This window comes from Rattus norvegicus, chromosome 8 (genome assembly GCF_036323735.1).
Source record: "Rattus norvegicus strain BN/NHsdMcwi chromosome 8, GRCr8, whole genome shotgun sequence".
NCBI lineage: Eukaryota > Metazoa > Chordata > Mammalia > Rodentia > Muridae > Rattus > Rattus norvegicus.
In genome coordinates this window covers 65233566-65255388 of record NC_086026.1, presented here as the reverse complement: position 1 = coordinate 65255388, position 21823 = coordinate 65233566, and the positions used below count along the sequence as shown (strand labels likewise).

Here is a 21823-nt window from a genome sequence, read left to right as displayed (position 1 = left end):
ATCTTGGTTTCTCCATCTATGTTAATTCACAGTTTTGCAGGATACAGTAACCTGGGTTGTCATTTGTGTTCTCTTAGTTTCTGTATGACTTTTGTCCAGAATCTCTGGTGAGAAATCTGGTATAATTTTGATAGATCTGCCTTTATATGTTACTTGACCCTTTTCCCATACTGCTTTTAATATTCTTTCTTTGTTTTGTGCATTTTGTGTTTTTGACTATTATGTGACGGGAGGAGTTTCTTTTCTGTTTCAATCTATTTGGAGTTCTGTAGGCTTCTTGTATATTTATGGTCATCTCTTTCTTTAGGTTAGGGAAGTTTTCTTCTATGATTTTGTTGAAGATATTTACTGGTCCTTTGATTTGGGAGTGTTCAATCTCTTCTATACCTATTATCCTTAGGTTTGATCTCCTCATTGTGTCCTGGATTTCTGTATGTTTTGGGTCAGTAGCTTTTTCTGTTTTACATTATCTTTGACTGTTGGGTCGATGATTTCTATGGAATCTTCTGCTCCTTATATTCTCTCTTCTATCTCTCTATTCTATGGTGATGTTTGCATTTCTGACTCCAGATCTTCCCTAGGTTTTCTTTTTTCTTTTTTTAGAACTTTCAGATCCACTTTATTTCCCTTTCTCCTTCATCACATACAGAACTTCTCACACATTTCTTCAGCTAAAGTCACTTGATGTTGGCAAGGTACCATTTTATCCCTAAAACTTTCTTGGTATCAAAATATGACAGTTACCAGTGTTAAATCCATAAAATATTTACATAGCACAGCACATGAAGCTTTAGACATTTGGGAATTACACACAGAAGACGACGAGACTCCCACTCTGCATGTTTGGGATTGGGAGCTCACTGGTCCCTGTCTGGCGACCGTACATGTGTTCATGGGCAGCAGAGGCAGCAGGCAGTTACTTCAGAGGACACTGAACACTATGATCTGGAAGCATGTTATGATGTCACCCAAGTGTGTCCCATACCACTTCCTCCTCCCAGGTGGCCTCATATCCTAGAATGGCAGGTCCAGCTGATACAGAATGGAGACAACACAACATTTACTCTGTGCAGACAGCCTACTCCTAGGCATGTGCTATGACTTTAAATGAAACTCGTCCCAAGAACTTGTCACATTCATTCTTGTTTTTTAGGTTCCTGGTTCCATCAATTTGGCACTCAATTGTTACTTCTTTCTTGGTAGCATCGGTCCCAAATATGACCTGGACGGCAACTAGGGGCTGTCGATATCCAACGTGCCGTTTTTTTCCCATAATATGGAAAATACTTTAAGTCTATAAGTCCATCATCAGGATACGTTACTATATTTGCTATGTTTTCTTCCTTTGTAATACACGTAATATATGGAGCTCCATCAGGGACGAACTCGATTATTCTGTTCATCTTCACAAGAACACAAGGTTGTCCTTTGGAGTAGCCAAAATTAGAATCATTCACACCACTACATTCTTGAAGCAAGGAAACCGGAAACTGACACGCACTATAATCTGGACCCTCCTGATGAAAAAGTGTCCCACCAGGGCAATCTGTGAGATTCTTCTGTTCTTCCACAGAATATGGCTTTAGGAAATTCTTCACGTCTTCAACAAACTTTTTATAAGTATGTGGGTCAGACATGCTGTATGTATAATCCAAGGCAGTCGGTGGTTTGGGGAAAACCATAAGTCCTGGACTAGGAATCTGGTCTCGGTACTTCGAAACCTCGTCATTCATAGTCTGGAGCATGGCCCACATGGTGAATATGAAGAGTGCAGCCAAGAACCCATAAAAAACTAGGTAGGGGGTTGGGGATTTAGCTCAGTGGTAGAGCGCTTGCCTAGCAAGAGCAAGGCCCTGGGTTCCATCCCCAGCTCCGAAAAAAAAATACAGAAAAAACTAGGTAGCAGAGCAAGATGAGACCCCAGCTCTTGGAGGTGCGCCCCAGAAACTCTCAGCTGGTCGGGTTGTAGATGAACAGCTTCCACTCGGCCAGGCTCCGGTGGAAGGATTTCTTCTCAGTCTTCGTCATGATGGGCGAGTGGAAGTTGAGGTGAACGGAGGCCGCGGGGCTAGAGGCGACGAGGGGCTCCGCGGCGCGTCCTGGCGACGGCGGCAGCGCAGCCCAGTGACGTCATGATGGGCGAGTGGAAGTTGAGGTGAACGGAGGCCGCGGGGCTAGAGGCGACGAGGGGCTCCGCGGCGCGTCCTGGCGACGGCGGCAGCGCAGCCCAGTGACGGAGGACTGCATGGCCGGCCGGGAACAACTCTCCGTTAGGAGACCACTAGAGCCGACTGCGCCGCGCAGCGCCGGGCGGCCGCTTGGGCCCCGGGAGCCTGACGTCTCCGCCCGCCGCAGCCAATCAATCTCCAAGCTGCTGGCGCGTACTGCAGCTGCTTCCCTAGGTTTTCTATCTCCAGAGTTGTCTCCCTTTGTGCTTTCCTTATTGATTTTATTTCCATATTTAATTCCTGGATGGTTTTGTTCATTTCCTTCTCCTGTTTTGTTGTTTTTTCCAGTAGTTCTTTAAGGGATTTTTGTGTTTCCTCTTTAAGGGCTTCTACTTGTTTACTTGTGTTGTCCTGTATTTCCTTAAGGGAGTTATTTATGACCTTCTTAAAGTCCTCCATCATCATGATAAAATCTAAATCTTGCTTTTCTGGTATGTTTGGATATTCAGTGCTTGCTTTGGTGGGAGAATTGGGCTCTGATAGTCTTGTAGTCTTAGTTTCTGTCACTTGGGTTCTTGCGCTTGCCTCTTGCCATCAGATTGTCTCTGTTGTTACCTTGTCTTGCTGTTTCTGACAGTGGACTGACCATCCTACAGGCTTTTGTGTCAGGAGTGCTGTAAACTTGTTTTCCTGTTTTCTTTCAGCCAGTTATGGGAACAGAGTGTTCTGCTCTCAGGATTGTAGTCATTTCTGTCCACTGGCTTTCAGCTGTCCCTGTGGGCAGGAACCAGATGGGCCTGCCCCTACTTCTCCTAGTTCCCTGTGAGCAGGGGGCCCAGATGGCGCTAGGCGTTTTCCTCTAGAGTCAGAAATGTGGGCAGAGAGTAGTCTCTTCTTGTTTCCCAGGAGTGTCTGCTCCTCTGATGGTCTAGCTCTCCCTCCCATGGGATTTGGGTGCAGGGAGCTGTTTGGTTCAGTTCAGATCCGGGCACAGTCTGGACCACAGGGCTCCAGCAGCTTGACTGCTCCTATCTTTCTGTGTCCAGAGGCACTATACACTTTCCTCTTGGGCCAGGGATGTGGGCAAAGGTAGGCAGAAGTGGTGGTCTCTCCTGCCCTGCATTCTCAGGATTGCCCACACTTCTGGGGGATCAGCTCTCTGTCCCATGGAGTTTGGGAGCAGGGAGCTGTGGACTGGGATCAGCGAGATTCGAGCGCCAGCTAGAAACTGGAAGTGTCTGGTCCCAGAGGAATTTTGCCTTTGTGTGTCCTGAGTCCACCAGGCAGGTCACTTGAAGCAGAAAAGTTGGTCTTACCTCTGGTCTCGGGCCTGAAGTCGCTCCTTGGGGCTGGCTTTCAGCTCTCCATGAGGGCAGCAACCAGAAGTGCCTGTCCCTACTGCTTTTGGGTCCCTGTGTGCAGGGGGCCTAGGGACTGTTTTTAAGGTTTTTTTTTTTTTTAATAACTATCCAACCCAAGTCCATGTGAAATGAGAATGAACACTTTCATAACAATCATGATTATGTTCCAGAAGAACAACTATTTGAGAATATGTTGTCTGGGGGGTGGGGTTACATTTCTATGAACCTAAGTTGTGTGGTCTGGGGACAACAGTTTGCCAATAACTAACCTTCCTCAGCATTTATATCACATGCCTTGTGTTCACTAAGTCTCTGCGCAGCAGCACTCTAATATGTCTTCTTTACTTATGCATATCCCCTGTGTGGAATCAAGGAGTCATGATGATGAATGGACACAGGTTTGTGATGCTCTTAGTTTTGCAAAAGGGCCAAGGTGGAAGTCCCACGTATAGTTCAAGATTCTGTGTTTTAGCAGAATCTTTAGGCACTGAGCTCATTAACCACCACATAAGAGGTTCTGTAGTCTATGTACACTTGTGGATCTCTGACTCCTATAGAAGTCTATGGTAAGGTAGAGTTTGAGGTAACAAAGCTCAGGTAGGGATTGCTACAAGAACCCTGATTTTCATCATTGTGGTGATGTGAACAGCACATAGAAGAACCAATTCTGATATGGAGTATAGAGGCTCACCACTCAGGAAGCCCACAGCCCGTGAGAACCAGATCATTCCTCATCCCTGCCCTAAAGCCGTTTATGAATGGGAAGATACCTTAGTGATATGTGAAGACAGCTAGAAGTTCTGAGGCTGTGTGAGCTACACACCCTGGCACAGATGTAGATAACCACTCAGAGTAGTGCTCCAGTGCTTACGTAGTGCCCCACTGTTCTGTGAGTTCTCATGTGGAACTGTGTTAGCAAACCTCAGTGTTCAGCAGGGACCAAATCATCATTCTCCCCCACTTTCATATCAATTTGCTCTTCTGAACCAGGACAGATGCTTTACACAGCCAATACAATTGGTGCCATTGTAAAGGGAAATTCTAGTGTCTCCACCCAAGAAGCTATCACTGTACAGCAAAGAGTGAATACTTCAGCGTCATTACATCTTGTGCTTCTTAGTACACTCCCTTTTCTAGAACAATGTGCACTCTGTCAAGATTGAAATTGTCTGTTTGGTCTGTGAGATGGCGCCATTGGTAAATGTGCTTGCCTTTTGTAACTGTGACCTGATGACCTTGATTCCTGGAACCTACATAGAGGGGAAAGGAGAGAACCGTCTCCTCCAAGTTGTCTTGTGACTCCCACACATGTGCCGTGACATGTGCTCTAACATAGACTTCATGTACATGCACAGTAATAAGTGTATTGGTAAAAGAAAAGCAATTAAAAACAGTGAGGTTGGCACAATAGAGGAGAAAAGAGGTGTGACTGATTTTTAGAAATAGTGTCTGTTTCTTTAGTTTAAAATGGTCTGAAGAAGTGCTAGAAATCTGTCCTTTACCTATAACACTTATTTCAGTATTTTCCTGATCCAGAATAATTTCTATAATTAATTAGAGGTATTTTTTTAGAACAGTCATAGGTTATTTTGCATCCTAAAGATTAAAAGTATGACATCTTGCAATACTTATGAAGTGTTCATTATCTAGCCACCAGTAGAACTTTAACCACGGGATTTAAAATAAAAAAGTATTTTAACTCTTATTGAATGATATGAATCAAAGGATAGTTGCGGTGGTCCTTTCATGAAGCAGCGTGGCTTCATCTACTAGAGACAATACTTTGTATGTTACTTTCTGTGCTGACTTTATTCCAGACAGTACTTTTGAAGACTTAAGTGGCAAACAGGATGACTTGTTCATAAACGTGAAAAGCACAGGAGCGGTGTATGGTAAGTGATGCACTCCTCATCGGATTCATTGGGAAGGGGCCGGGAGTGGTGAGGTCGTGCCTTCTCTCAGGGTAGCAAAGGGAGTCAGAAGGCCAGCTCAATAGACTTTCAGATGCACAGAGACAGTGCCGCAGTGGTGTCGGCCAGGCAAAGCACCGAGTTTAGATGCTTAGAGAGAATGACCATTTCATATCACATATGCTGTTGTATAAACACAAGGATTCAGCTCCTCATTTAATACTCTGTTCATCATCCTTTGACAAAGAAGCTAGTGTAACCCAGGGGGACAGTAATGCTTGTGTCATCTGCCCAAATTTTTAAAGTAGTTTTGCTATCATCTAAATAGCCAAACTTGTTTGCTTTCGGGTCTCCCTGTATTTGCATTTACGAAAAATGTAGTTATTGACTGTGTGTTTTCTTTTGTGGAGAGTCATACATAGGATCTATTTTGTCGCCAGAGAAAAACAATAAACATGTAAAAAAAATCTGAAGTCTTACAAATCATTTTGTATATCTGATATAGACATCAGATGTAGGAGCTCCAGTGTCTGTGTAAGCTCAGGGGTCACCAGGCCTCCAATGTCCCTTTTACCACCAGCAAGATAGCTCAGAGGAGTCATGTTGCTTGTGAGGATTTGAGTTCAGCCTTAAGATTTCATGCCGATTTACACGATAGGCTGCAGTTTATAATGCCAGCCATCAGCATTATCAGAGGTTCCATGAGTTTGAACTCTGTGAATGAAGCCTGGAGCTCAAGGGTAGCGACTTTAGGGAGAATGGCCAAAACCCCAACTCATCATAGGGAACCCAAAGTTGTGCACACAACACGGCGTGAAAAATAGTTGAGTACATCTTTGACATTTCCATTGTTTTTTATGGTGTATATGAGTGTGTGAGTGCACGCCAGATGTGTGTTGTACCAGAGAGGTCAGAACTGGGCGATGGATCCACAGGAGTTGAGATTATAGGTGTTTGTGAAGTACCTGACAAGCTCAACTCAGGCCTAAACTGTTGAGCTGCAGACTATATTTTTAAATTGTTTTATGTTGGTATTTTGATGGTCCAAGACAGAGGAAAACTGATGTTAATCTTGTGGGAACCAGCATGACTTCACAGGCAGGCATGAGGGAGCCAGTCTCTGTTCTTTTCCAATATAGAAGTTCTAGGACGTTGGGATGTAACTGCCCTAAAGAGGCAGGAAGAGAATAAGGTAAAGTCCAAGCATCCCTGTGGGGTAAAGTGAGAGTGCCCAGGAGCAGCCAGGTCACCCCTTGTGCTTCAGAGGCTGAGGAAGCAGAGAAGGTGGTGAGACACGTGGAGGTGTGTGAGCTTTTCCCTTTTCAAGGCATAGCAGTGAGCAGTGCTCTCTGTGGGTTCTGCTGTGTCTGCTGTTTGCCCTGCATTTAAACATGATCTCTGCCAGCATACCTGCTTCCTCCTGTTTCCTTTGTTGTGCTTAATAAAGCTCTAGTCGATTGGGTCCATAATAGTTTGACTTTGGGAAACTGACCTGTGACAGAGGGACAGGTGGGACACAACTCTCTCACGGGCACTTGGCACAAACCTGGAGACTTTTATCTTACAGACTGAACCATCAGCACAGGCAAGCAGACCTCATTCTGCTCTGTCCATATGTGTAGTACCGCGTGCAGGTTTCTTTATGTCCCTTTGGTCCTTTTAGTCCCTCTTTATAGGACACACCTGGAGAAGAACAGAGTACTCTTGCCTTTGCTCACTGTGCCATCTGGGAGGGTGCTCTGCACACTTGAGGGACTTGTAGGAGTGCCTGGCAAGGGGGTTAGAGGACCATTTGGGAGTCTCAGACCTAGTGAAGTGAGGAGGGATATGGCCTTTGAGTCCCACTTGGCTTGTTTTTCAAATATTCTTTCTTGAGTCCATAAGATGAAGAGGGCTGTGGAGTCCTCTTCACAGCTAGGGCAAGTATTTAATAGAGCTAAAACACACGGACACTTGGCCACCACCTCTCCTTGAAACTCTGGAGCCATAGACTCACACATGTCCAAACCTCACCTTCCTATCCCCATCTTCTTCTATCAAGTTGTCATGGCTGCCTGAGACCTCTGGTTGTCCCATGATGTCTGTGGAGCTTCTGTGTGTTCCACTTGAGAGAATTCTGAGGTGTTTCTTCAGTTCTGTAGGCACTAGTTTGTCAGCTAAGTATTCTTTCTTCCCTTGCCTTCCCAGGAGCCTTTGCAGCAGCCTTTGCTCAACCTAAATTGTAATGACCACAATCTCTCCTTGTCATGCACTGAGTCTGTGCTGTGTGTCCTGCCTAGCCCCCAAAGCCTACCTCCTTGGCCACATTCTGCAATTACCCTTTCTCTGATTATCTCAGAAGCCCCTCTTCCTTCTGCTTTTCTAGGCTATGTTGGCACTGGGTTCTCTTCCTGGCAGTCCAAGGAGACTTTGGGATCTATTTCAGCTGCTACCTTGCTCCTGGCTTTGTGTCTCATTACCCACGTGACCCCATGTCTCCCCAGCCACAGAGCTGAGTGTTTTATGAATAGTTCTTCACTTACCCACTATCTCTCTGTCACAGTACCTTGTGCCTCATGAATCATGGCCCTACTTGAACTCCCTTGCAAAGCTGCTTTCACAATCTTGAGCCCAACAGTCAGAAGACAGAGCAGAGTATTTCATAGGAACATTCCCAGGGAGACAGTCATTTGAGACTTTGTATGTCACCTCAGTTGCTCCTTTTACTGGGGAGCCGATCTGAAGGTTACTGATGACCAGCTAGCTGTTCAAGCAGGAGAACTGCACCAAGGGGGAGGCGTGCAATGCCCTGAGAAGTGTTATTCCCAGTGTGAGAATAGATACAGAGAAAGAATCAAAGCCAGCAGAAACTTCCCCCAAACATGGGGATAGCAGGGAAGAAGGCACCTCAGTGGTCACCTTGATCTTCCCAGGGAACTGTGACAAAAACTTGGTCAAAAAACTCATCTCTGTCTCTTGACTACATTCATTTCTGTTTCCAGATTCATTTGAGATGAAGGCAGTTCCTGTTAGACCTCCACAAAGTGCATGGGAGGATGACAAGAATATCAAGAAATGACTGTTCTGGGCTGAAGGGATTAAAGGCTAGGCTCACAACCCAAAACATAAAAAGTGACTGTTCTGTTTTCCCCAGGACCCTGGAGGTGGCACCAGCATTTTAAAATATCAAATGTCACCTTCACCTTCCTCTCTCAAAGCCCCTCAGTCCCCATGATGGGACGTTCTTGTGTTGAGAACTATTGGGTAATGAGTCGCTCACATCCCTCTGTGACTTGCTGTCAACAGAGAAACTGCAGATAGCTTGAGACAGTCGGGTTGTAGGATGGTTTGTATATCAGGACTGCCAGCATGTGGGGCTACCCGACAGGCTGCTGCCCCAGGTGCAGTGGCGCATGCGCACAGAGCCTCTTCCACATAAACATGCGTTCTCATCCACCTGATAACAAGAACACCACTTTACAAGACTGCCGACAACCACTGGGTACCAGTTTCGGCTCAAGCACCGTGTGGAGCTTGTCTACCACCCTGCTGGAGAAATGAGCTTCAGAAATGCACCCCACATACTACACGACACACATAGTGAAGCTGTCGCCATGCTGCTAAACACCTTCCTTGACACACTGAGCCTGAAGTGGTATGATTGTGTTTGCCAGCAGCTTGGTAAGCATGGGGCGTCCCTGTAGCCACTAGAAAGATTTATGAAGTTATGGGTGACCAGCGTGTGGGCTGTGTGGATGGATAAAAGGTGGAAGGGCTGAGTGACTCTATGATCTTAAACTGGGCAAGGGTACAGTTTCCCAAGACATCATGGCTCCCCTCGCCCTCTCGACTTTGTAAGCATCAAGCATCTTTGTTGTCATTAAAACTTTGTAAAATCTTTCGTGGGTGCCCACTTCATGTACATATACCTTCTGTCTTGTGTAGGCTTCTTCCTGGACCTTTTCTCCATCTGAGCTTTTCTCTTCCATGTTCCCCTGATTCTTAGCCTTAGCCCCAAATAACCGGCTACGTGCTGGCTGTTGGTACCGCGGCCTCCCACTGTGTCCTCATCACAGCCCACAGCCACAGCCGCAGCCTCGCTCTCAGCTTACTTCCTGCCTGTAGTCTTTCCAATCCTGGAGAAGCATCACTGTTCACCTCTGCTTAGGATCTGACAGAGCTCCAACCTCCTTCCCACACAGGATTGTCACTGGAATGTGCATTTCTCTGTATCTTGGCACTTGTAGGCGTGGGAATGGTGCCCTGAGGATTGTGTTTTCCTTTTCCTTTCAATGATACAGTGTTCTGGCCCTGGCCGTCCTTTTCTTCTTCTCGTTTTGCAACAGTGTCTCACTAAATAACTAACTAGCCTTAAACTCTAGGCGTTCCTGCCTCCCCAGGACCATGCTCACAGGTGTGTGCCACCAAGCTCAGCTTCCCAGCTCACTTCTGGCATTTTTATGATTTATTGAAGATCCTAGAGGACATGGAAATATTGCAATATTCTGTGGTGGGGAAACTCACCTTCCCACCACAGTTATTTAGCTAGGAATTGCTAAGGTGGTATGGCCCTTTTTTCTGTTTTGGGGAATTGGTCGTGTGACCCTTGGCTAAGGTCTTTGCTGCCTGCAGCCCCACGTTTCCAATTACTTAGCCTCTGCCTACCATTTCCGGAGTGCTATAATCCAGTACCTTTCCCAACTGGATGCTTTGACATGGGCTTCCAGTTCAGAATGGAGGAGGTTACAGGCAAAGTACTACTATGGAACTTGAAGTCGGTCTGTCCCATATTGCTGGTCCCATATTTTCATTTGGGTGAAGCTGAATTACCAGCATTAGTGTTCGTCTGAGTGTGGGCAGCTCAGGGTCACCCAGGGATTCAGTGGATCCCTTTGTGCCCTTATTCTTTGGGACCTAGAGAGGTCAGGTTTCTTTCCTTGGGTTGCCTGCCTGCTGGGAATCTGAACCTGGGAGTTAAGCTGCCTGCTTCTGTCAAGATCTGAAGACCACACTCCCTGGCTTAGGGATGCTGTTAGAGCATCACCTCTTCATCTCTTCTGAATCTCTGTGCTTCCCCTGCTACTCTCCGACTTGTCCTCCCTTCTAGAACAGGTTTTGGGCTACTCTTCATTGTTCTGGCTCCTTGCCTGTGGGCCATGTGGCAGGAAGAAGATGGATGGCTTCCCATGTATGTTTTCTGTCTTTCTCCATGTCTCAGTTTAGCCTGCTGCGTGGTAGGGCTTTGGAGCCAGCCATTGCTTCTTGGTTTGAAGGGCTCCGTTCCTCCTCCTGCTGCTCCCAAGCAGCTTCTCTTGAGCTGTGTCCTCGTTGGGTGGGGCTTGGTGGCCCTTGGAAAGGAGCCTGTCTTTTCATCAAGCTCCCAATGATCTGTTCCCATGGGAGGAAGGGCTGTCTGTGATGCTGTGACAATGCAGGTGTTGTCTGATGTTCTTGAGCAAGCATATCTACCCTGCTGGGTGGCTTCGAGGTGGGACTTTGAGGTGTAGAGATTCTGATACCTATGTTCCTTTTCTAGGTGTCTATGACATTGAGGGCAGAAGTCTGTTCTCATTAGACAAAAATGAATGGCACAGAAGAACCAGAAAGCCAAACTCTGGCTCAGAAGATGTCATCCATGAAAGCTGGAAGGCAGGAAGAAGAAATCACTAAGCCCTGTCCTGAAGTAAACAGACATAACCACCAGGGTATGGGTCATGAGTTCCCTTACCTTCCTCTTCCAGCACCAGCCCAGTCGTCCCAGCCTGAAGGTCCAATTGCATAAAGGGTTGGAACTTCCTGGGTCAGTGCTTCAACGCTGTCTGTTTGTGGCGGGGCCTTCCCCTCGCTTTCTGCTCCTTAGCATCCAGAGCCACTTTTGGTGTAGTAGCCCCAGGGTAGGAGTGGGTACTGGGTCTGTGCCCAGGAGAATGGGTTGAGAGTTCCTAAGCTTTTAATTTTTTTCAAATAAAAATAAATTTATTTAAAACTGGGCCAGAATTAGAGACAGAAGCATTCTTAGTCTCTCTCCCTGCCTTCTTTGTAACTGTGTTCACCAGGCACTCTATCGATCCATGTGTTCGGCCACAATGTATTGTTTTTCGTCCATAATATTTTTATTTGGGAATTTCACATCATGGGAGTACCCTCACTTTCCAGTACTTCCAGATCCACCCTCCACTCTTGGGACTTCTCCCCAACAAAAAGAAGGAAAAAAATCCAATTCCTGTTGCCCATATACTCACTGAAGCATGGTCAAACTCCCAGTGGCCAGCTTCTTAAGGAAAACTGAGTCCTTCCCTGCCCGCACCCCGGCCAGAAGCCATCAGTTCTGGAGAGCTATATTTAAGCATCTTTATCACAATTTTTAAATGTTTTCTTTAATGGCTTTCTGTCTAGGCTGTTACTAATCGGGGGTAGGAGTCAGGGTTGTCACAGAAGTCTTCTGTGACTTTGTTTCTCAACTGCGAGTTTGTAGTCATCAATACCATGGGAAAGTAGCTTCCCTGCCCTTTATAGTTAGCAGGAGCCTGAATCATGGACTTACACGTGGTTTCTGGTGACAGCACAAAACGTGGACAAGCCACTGACCTCAATGTGGCTTCCTGTGGCAGTACAGACCATGGACATCAAACTGGCCCTCTGTCACGGCACAAGACCATTACAGCCTTCAGTGGCAGCACAGGAGAAGGACATCAAGATGATCTCGGGTAGCAGTGCAGGCCACTCACATCAACATGGCTCTCTGTGTCAGCCCAAGGACATCAACATGGCTTCAGGCTTCGGCCCAGAGCATGGATATTCACATGGCCTTCTGTGGTAACACAGGCCACAGACATCAACACTGACCTCAGCTGCAGTAGGGTCTCAGACCCAGACATAGCCCTCAGCAACAGCTTGAACCCGGACATCACCAGGGCTTCAGGTTGGCAGCATAAGCCACTCACATCAGCATGGTCCCTGCTGTGAGCTCCTGAACTTTTAACTTGAAGGCATTTGCTGTAAACCAGTCCCTTACTTGGTCGGCACCAGCAGACCTTCTTTCCAGGGCTTGATCTCTGATCAAGAGCAGAACAATACAGCCTTTCACAAAGGTTGCCACAGTGATTGCTGCCGGAAGTCCATTATCATTAAATCTGTTCTCAGGACAAGACCTTGACCTCAGCCAGTGTCTGGGATACAAGGTGGAGTTCAGGAGATCATTCCTTTTCAAAGTCTTCTTTAAACTTGGGACCTGGTTCCCTTATAGCGGTACATTGTAAAGTTACATATAGCTCATGTATATATTTTTCCCCAACCTTGCACCACCCATGCACCCCTGCTACTGATGTAGGAATACAACTTGGGGCTGACATGGGCATCTCAGGTCTCTTCTGAGTAAAGTAAGCTACTTCACTAAGCACCTTGGTGTAAGTCTTTGTGGAGTGCTTGCTAATGGGCAGAGTTTCTCTGGGGGATCATATAAATGTTCTAAGCTTGGTAGTGGCGGCGGCTGCACAACTCTGACTAGTGTAAAAACAGTAAGTTTAAAATGTAAATATTTTATGTTAAAACAAAATTCAGGCCCTTCCATCTTATGTTACATCAACTGCAAAGGCATTTTGGTGGCATTTTGGTGACTTTCTATGCTCTTCAGCTGCCACCCTATCCTGTGCTTCTATACCCATACTTCCTAATTTTCTCCAGAATATTCTGCTGCTTGAACCAAGTCATATCCCACCTCAAGATCTTGCTCTTCTCTCTGTATCCATCTACCCTGAATCTATATAAACCTTCCTTGTCTCCTTCAGGTCTTTACACAAACACCATAAATCCCGGGAGGCTTCTCTGGTCGTACTAGTCCCTCTAGGACATCAAGGCCACCAGTTCTCTCTGTATTTGATTTGTTCTGCCTAGAACCCATTTCCACCCATTCGATGCTTTAATTGCTGATCTGCTACTGCCTGTGTCCCTCACTGGCTGCCAGCTGCAAGATGACAAGAATTTCCAGTTTTGTCCTTGAGAGTATTTTGGGCTACAGGTGGTTTCCTTAAGTGTTTGTGGAAAGACGGACAGATGACAAAATGACTGCAGTGTGTGAGACAGTGCCCCCAGAGGAGCAGCTTGTATCTGGAAGTCTACCTGGGGCCTCCTAGACACTGCTGTGTTTCTTGAAGACACAGGAAGTTCTGGTATCACCCAGGACCTCACTTTGATTTAGGCTCTGAATCATGGGAAGAATTGCTGTCCAAGGCAGTGGCTTGGGTAGGTGAGTAGTGGGTACAGTTGACAGGAGCCTTGGGCAGGTTTTTAGGTTCCAGGCCAGCCTCAGCCATTCAGCAGTCAATGGACTTCTTTGTGAGTATATCTGAATCATAGATCCTCAGGCTTCATTAGGGATGGGACTTTGTTAATGGATACGGGGACAGGGTCACCTGTCCTCTAGACAGAGGGAGGTGTGATGACTGAGGGAAGGCTCTCCAGGTATTCTGATTGGAGAAAGTATGAAGGAAGGCCATCCATGTATTCTTATTTGAGAAAGCATGGAAAGGGGAGGGAAGGCAGAAGGTCTCACCCACAGCAGCATGTCTGTGCAGCCTTAGTCCATGAGGTCATGATATCTATCATTGGCCCTTAACTGCCCCTGGATACTTGGAGGATGACTCTGGTGTCTGTAGGGAGGACTGCAGGCAATAGACATCTCAGAGAGACACTTTTTGGACTCACTTATAATACAGTCCAGTCCTTGAAATATTTCACAACACATACCTTGTTCAGGACCCCAGTGACGTTTCAGATGGTTCTGTCATGGGGACTGAGAAGCAGTGCTATTCCCTGTGTCTCTCTGGGCTCATTGGCTTGCTTTCCTTACGTACAGCACAGAGTCCAGAGAAGGACTGGGAGTGTAAGTAGAGCCACACAACCAGCTAGCTGAAGGGCAAAGGCCTGCTTTTCCCTGAAGGCCATTGTGTGCAAATATGTCAGTGTGGCCATGTATTTATCAGAATCTGGTACCAGGTACCCCGCTCAGTGCCTGACATTTTTGCCTTATTCAATCCCAGCAGCCCCAGTGAGTTATTAGTTCTATCTTACCAAGTGTGTACCTCCAAATATTTATTGAGCCTCCGTTCTTTCATCTGTAGACCTAGGGTTTGAATGAGGGTATTCACAGCTCTTAGGGTTGACTGCCTCTGTCACCCCCAACCTGTCTAGGGCCCTTCCTCTGCTCACCTGGAATATCTCAGTTGGTTGGAGTATAGAGAGTGGAACTTTGCAACCTGGGGTCATCCCTTGTGGCCATGGGCCAGATATAAGCGTCACAGGTCAACAGTCTGGTAGGTGACAGAGGTCCAGGCTGGAGGGGAAAGGGCACCCATAGCCATGGAAGTGTGACAGAGGCAGGATCACAGGCTCTGTGGTAGATGGATAGCTCACTCGGGCTGACATGGCATAGGGCCAGTAGCTACTCCAAGACAACAGGCACATGCTGAGATCTATATGTGCCTATATGTTTTATGTTAACATACAGAAAATACTTTTGTAAATAGCAAGAAAAATCATTTAAATGCTCATCCACTTATGGTACCTACCTGTTAGTCATTTTGGCAGTGACTTGAGATATAAGTTCCCACTTATTCAGAAAATGTTTTTAATCAGAGTTTCAAATTTTGCACAAATATCACTTTTGTGGTTGGCAAAACAGATTCATCTGAAGGAAAGGCATTGGGATGTTGAGAGTCTGAATTTCTTATTATGACCTCATATGGAGACCTGGCCAGATGCTAGGCCCTCCACTTTGGCTTTTTAAACTGAGCCAGTATGCTTCTGTTCTCTATACGCTAACCACTCTGTGGTATGTTGCCCTTTAAGACAAAATGAAATATAGCACTGTGGTGGTTTGAAAAGGAATATACCTCATAGACTCATATGTTTGAATGTTTGGCCCATAAGGAGTGGTGGTGTTAGGAGGTGTGGCCTGTGGAGGTGGGCTTTGAATTCTTGTATGTTCAAGCTATGCCCCTTGAAGCTCAAGTCAGTCTCCTGCTGCTGCCTGTGGATCAGGATGTAGGCCTCGCAGCTCCTGCTCCAGCACCATGTCTGCCTGCACGCTGCCATGCTTCCCACCATGATAATGGACTACACCTCTGAAACTGTAAGCCAATGATGTGTTTTCCTTTGTAAGAGTTGCCATGGTCATGGCGTCTCTTCACAGCAATAGAAACCCTAAAAAGACAGATACCTTCATAAAACACATCCTTTCCTTGCTTACTCCATCATAAGAAAGGCAGGGTTATGTGTTAGGAATAGTGTGGGTATGGAGGCAATTAGATCCATTTTAGACCCAGGTCAACATTCTCTTTCTTTCTTTTCTTTTTTTTAACTTGTATTCATTCTTTCAGAATTTCACACCATGCACCCCAATCCCAATCTTCTCCCCATCCCTTCATACCTGCCCCCTGCCCTTGCAACCTTCTCCACCCAAAAGAATAAAATATCTCATTGTGAAAGCTTTAGTGTGTCAGTGTGTCCCACAGTGTATCCTTTTGTCCACACTTTGACTGCAAATGTCCATTGCAATTAGTTACTGGTCTCTTTCAAGGCCTCTGGCTTCTGCTACACTCTCGGTGCTGAATCCTCACTGGGTCTTCTCTCAGATATCCTGCTGTTGCCCGGTGTCATGGAGATCTTGCAGCTTCTGTTCTGCAGGACCAGCCCCTTCACAAGCTCCAGCAGATCACAGATAAGCATAGATATTGGGGTAAGCCAGCTACTCAAAGCCCTGGATCTGGGTCTGTGTAGTAGCTGAGTTGGTCAGTCTGCCAGTTCTCTTGCACCCACAGTACCAGGGTGTGCTCTCCGGCACTGCCCAGGCTCACCCAGTGCTTTAGATGGCAAGGAGCAGGGTCAGCTTCCTGTACTCATGCTTTCAGTGACAGCTCATCTGCACCACTGCCATCAGGGTCGGCTCTACTGGGTTGCTTAGTCTAGGTGCAGGGCCTGCCCTCCTAATGCTGCAGCCAATGAGAGATGTGGCTAGCTCTTCTGCTCTCGTGACCTCTGTCTGGACCAGCCTCCTACTTGCCATAGGTGGAGAGTGGAGGAGAAGTGGCGGGGTTGGGGGTGAGGCTCTCTCACTCACCCAGGCCACCCCACTGGAGATGAGGGGCCAGGCCAGTTCTGCATGGCCTTTGGTGGTAACATGGGCCTGGGACATCAACACAGACCCTAGCTGCAAATAGGATCATAGACCCAGACATATTCCCTTGGCAGCAGCATGGGGCTGAATGTCATCATGGCCTCTGTGTCAGTGTAGGCCACTTAGATCAGCTTCACCCTGCTGCCCCCTGGGCAGCATGGCCCTGAGACATCCACATGGTTTCTGGTGATAGCCCAGATCAGACATCTGATTGGCCTATGGTGGTAACTGGGGCCACAGACATTGACACAGACCCCAGCTGCAGCAGGACCAGTGGACTTAGACCTGGCCCTTGGCAGCAGCCAGGACTAGGATATCTCCATGGCCCCTGGTGGTTGTACAGGATCCTCATATCTGCCTGTTCCTCACTGTCATCAAGTCTCCAGTTCCAGCTTTCTTCATGGTATACGAACCTTCACTTTCTCATCTCTCACTGCATATTCTGTCTTTCTCATCTCTCCATCACACATTCGCCCATCCTACTGCTGGTGCCACTCAGGGCAGGTGGCACCGGCAGCGGGCACTTGAATATCTTTCTTTCCCAAATTACCATTCTTATTATGTTGCATCTGTTTGTGCTTTCTTCTTTGTTTGCTTGTTTTTGTTTGTTTGAGACAGACTTTCTCTGTTTATCCTTGGCTGTCCTGGAAGTCATTCTGTAGACCAGGCTGGCCTTGAAATCAGAGATCTGCCTGCCTCTCCTTCTGAGGGCTGGCATTGAAAGCGTACACTACCAGCACCCACTCTGAAAGCATGAAACCCATGTGCATTCTTGCCTTTTTAAACCTAGGCTTTCTTTTACTCTGTAAGCATGGGAATAAGGCACCGACCTTACTTTAATTATTCTGTGAGATCTTAATATGGGCTTGCTTGTTCCCCGTTGTCTTAGTTGGGGTTTTACTGCTGTGTACAGCCATTGTGACCAAGGTAACTCATAAGGACAACGTTTACTTGGGGCTGGCTTACAGGTTCAGAGGTTCAGTCTGTTATCATCAAGGCAGGAGGGAGCATAGCAGCATCCAGGCAGGCATGGTGCAGGAGGAGCTGAGAGTTTTACATCTTTATCTGAAAGCTGCTAGCAGAATACTGGCTTCCAGGCAGCGAGGGTGAGGATCTTTTTTTTTTTTTAATTTAGAGAATACTTTATTAGTTTTTGTAATCAAACCCACGTATATAAGACCTTACATATTTAATACAGTGTGTTACCCCTGTACAAATGGAAAAAACTTAAGTTCAACATTTCTAGACCAATATGGCTGTTAATTTCTGTACAGTGCCAACTGAACACAGTAAACGGGGATACTTTTTTCCAAAGTTGACAGCACAGCTAAAGTTTCAAAAAATTCAAATTATATATCTGTATATATATATTTATATTTATATAAAAAGACCAATAATAGCAGTGTGTTATGCATCAACAGCAGCAACAGCTTTTCCCGGTTCTGCAGTCATCTGAACAAAACTGTAGAGACATCCAGCACACTCCATTAAAAAAAAAAAGTAAAAAAACAAAACCCGAGAAAACAGCACAGTTCTGTTACTCTTGTGGTACCTGGCACCATTTTTTTTTTAATTAGCTTCTCAATCATCATCTGGAAAGAAAACATTCTGAGCAACATCATTAAAAACAGCTCTGATAAAGCACAGTCACTACTACGTATCATAAAGCAGGTACAAGCTATTTTACATCCACAGAGGTATGATACAGTACTGTCCTACATCTATAATACTAGAGGATACAATTTAAAAGGCATTATTTGAGACTTGATTCTACTTTTCCAGCAGAGGGCCCAAAGGATGGTGTGACACAGCTTTGTAAAGAAACATACTCTAGACAGGATTTCCTTTCACTAGTGGCACACAGTTCTAAGGATTCATTCTCTCCATGAATGTCAGCTAAAACCGTTATTTAAAAAATGAAATATCCCTAGAACAAAACAGTATAACCACCGGATTCACATGAAGATGACCTAGTGGAGACAAGCTGGACCTCACCTTACCAACAAGCTATCAAATCTGTTATGTTTAAACAGTGAGACCTCCAAGGAAGGGGATGCCAAGTAGTGCTTCAAAGCTTCGGACCACAATCAAACACAGCATCCTTTTCAACAGAAGCAGAAGCTCATCTGAATATGCTCATGGATGCTGACATCAACATTTAATCATCTCCTCACTCATCCAGGAAGAGGGGGAGATCAGTTACTACTGTACTTTATTGTGTTCAACCAAATCACCATGTTACAAAAATAGCAAGCTGCCATAATAAAAAATAAGGCTCCTCTATCCAGCACCAGATAGCATCATTTTACTTTCAAGCCTAGAAATTGCACACTTGTATATAAACCAATCGAAGATGAGGATTGAGAGTTCATCTTGGTGGATTTTTCCTTTGATGAATATGAAGTGTCCTTCCTTATCTTTTTTGATGACTTTTAATTGAAAATTGATTTTATTTGATATTAGAATGGCTACTCCAGCTTGCTTCTTCTGACCATTTGCTTGGAAAGTTGTTTTCCAGCCTTTCACTCTGAGGTAGTGTCTGTCTTTGTCTCTGAGGTGTGTTTCCTGTAGGCAGCAGAATGCAGGGTCCTCGTTGCGTATCCAGTTTGTTAATCTATTTCTTTTTATTGGGGAGTTGAGGCCATTGATGTTGAGAGATATTAAGGAATAGTGATTATTGCTTCCTGTTATATTCATATTTGGATGTGAGGTTATGTTTGTGTGCTTTCATTCTCTTTGTTTTGTTGCCAAGACGATTAGTTTCTTGCTTTTTCTAGGGTATAGCTTGCCTCCTTATGTTGGGCTTTACCCTTTATTATCCTTTGTAGTGCTGGATTTGTAGAAAGATATTGTGTAAATTTGGTTTTGTCATGGAATATCTTGGTTTCTCCATCTATGTTAATTGAGAGTTTTGCAGGATACAGTAACCTGGGCTGGCATTTGTGTTCTCTTAGGGTCTGTATGACATCTGTCCAGGATCTTCTGGCCTTCGTAGTTTCTGGCGAGAAGTCTGGTGTGATTCTGATAGGTCTGCCTTTATATGTTACTTGACCTTTTTCCCTTACTGCTTTTAATATTCTTTCTTTATTTTGTGCGTTTGGTGTTTTGACAATTATGTGACGGGAGGTGTTTCTTTTCTGGTCCAATCTATTTGGAATTCTGTAGGCTTCTTGTATGCCTATGGGTATCTCTTTTTTTAGGTTAGGGAAGTTTTCTTCTATGATTTTGTTGAAGATATTTACTGGTCCTTTGAGCTGGGAGTCTTCACTCTCTTCTATACCTATTATCCTTAGGTTTGATCTTCTCATTGAGTCCTGGATTTCCTGTATGTTTTGGACCAGTAGCTTTTTCCGCTTTACATTTTCTTTGACAGTTGAGTCAATGATTTCTATGGAATCTTCTGCTCCTGAGATTCTCTCTTCCATCTCTTGTATTCTGTTGGTGAAGCTTGTATCTACAGCTCCTTGTCTTTTCTTTTGATTTTCTATGTCCAGGGTTGTTTCCATGTGTTCTTTCTTGATTGCTTCTATTTCCATTTTTAATTCCTTCAACTGTTTGATTGTGTTTTCCTGGAATTCTTTCAGGGATTTTTGCGATTCCTCTCTGTAGGCTTCTACTTGTTCTCTAAGGGAGTTCTTTATGTCTTTCTTGAAGTCCTCCAGCATCATGATCAAATATGATTTTGAAACTAGATCTTGCTTTTCTGGTGTGTTTGGATATTCCGTGTTTGCTTTGGTGGGAGAATTGGGCTCCGATGATGCCATGTAGTCTTGGTTTCTGTTGCTTGGGTTCCTGCGCTTGCCTCTCGCCATCAGATTATCTCTAGTGTTACTTTGTTCTGCTATTTCTGACCGTGGCTAGACTGTCCTATAAGCCTGTGTGTCAGGAGTGCTGTAGACCTGTTTTCCTGTTTTCTTTCAGCCAGTTATGGGGACAGAGTGTTCTGCTTTCGGGCGTGTAGTTTTTCCTCTCTACAGGTCTTCAGCTGTTCCTGTGGGCCTGTGTCTTGAGTTCACCAGGCAGGTTTCTTGCAGGGGAAAAGTTGGTCCTACCTGCGGTTCCAAGGCTCAAGTTTGCTCATGGGGTACTGCCTAAGTCCTCTCCTCGGCGGCAGCAACCGGGAAGATCTGCGCCACTCTTTCCGGGAGCCTCCGTGCACCAGGGTTCCAGATGACGTTTGGTGTTTTCCTCTGGCGTCTGGATGTGCACAGAGTGCAGTCTCTTCTGGTTTCCCAGGCGTGTCTGCCTCTCTGAAGGTTTAGCTCTCCCTCCCACGGGATTTGGGTGCAGAGAACTGTTTATCCGGTCTGTTTCCTTCAGGTTCCGGCAGTGTCTCAGGCGCAGGGATCCTGCCGCTCCTGGGCCCTCCCCTACGGGAACCCAGAGGCCTTATACAGTTGCCTCTTGGGCCAGGGATGTGGGCAGGGGTGGGCAGTGTTGGTGGTCTCCTCTGCTCTGCAGCCTCAGGAGTGCCCACCTGATCAGGCGGTGAGGTCTCTCTCCCACGGGGTTTGGGAGCAGAGAGCTGCTGCGGGCCGGGATCCACGGGTCGAGGGTGAGGATCTTAAAGCCCACAGTGACAAACCTACTCCAATAAGGCCACACCTCCTAAATAGTGTCACTCCTTGGACCAAGCATACACAAACCATCACCCCAATCTGGAGTCACATCCTATTGATAATACAGAGAACAGACCTCAGGATATAGATGGGGCCCCAAAGAGACAATCCTAGTCTCTTGAGTCTCACAATCTATTTGACTTGGGAACACATACTTCCAACAAATGAGTGCGCAGTGCGAAATAACAATTTTCAGAGGCAAAGCAAGATAAAGCCTCGGTGAAGCTGCTGGGAATCGGCAAAGCTTTCTGAGCACCTGCCTTTGTGCCAGTCTCATTCTATGCATTCAGGAACGGTCACGTTCACTGACAGCACAGGACCCGCCTTCAAGTAGGAAGCAGTCATGATGAATCCATCTCCTACCTCATTCATAAAGAACTGTGGTGTAGTCACGCCTTCCTTGGGCCTTCTTTCTTGTTTAGCTTCTTCGTGTCTGTGGAGTATACTGTAAGGCTCTCAGGAGTCACTGAGTGTAACTTCAGCTGATATGAATAGAGTGTGGACCCTGAAGAGGCAGGACCCCCAGTGGAAAGAAAAGGACACCAACCCATTCACAAAATTTTCAACCCAAAATTTGTCCTGTCTACAAGAAATGCATGGGCCAAGATGGAGC

General features: G+C 45.9%; 1 long non-coding RNA gene and 1 pseudogene across 1 annotated transcript in view; one reads left to right on the top strand and one right to left on the bottom strand.

Moving 5' to 3' along the window:
- LOC501003 (similar to PGC7) overlaps positions 1-11408 on the top strand; it is a 65564-nt gene extending 54156 nt beyond the window's left edge. Inside the window, exons 28-29 of the long non-coding RNA NR_175005.1 lie at positions 5347-5421; positions 10955-11408. This is a non-coding gene — a long non-coding RNA (similar to PGC7). The remainder of the gene's footprint in view (positions 1-5346; positions 5422-10954) is intronic.
- On the bottom strand, positions 583-5900 carry LOC134480183 (sodium/potassium-transporting ATPase subunit beta-3-like; annotated as a pseudogene).
- Positions 11409-21823: the final 10415 nt, after the last annotated feature.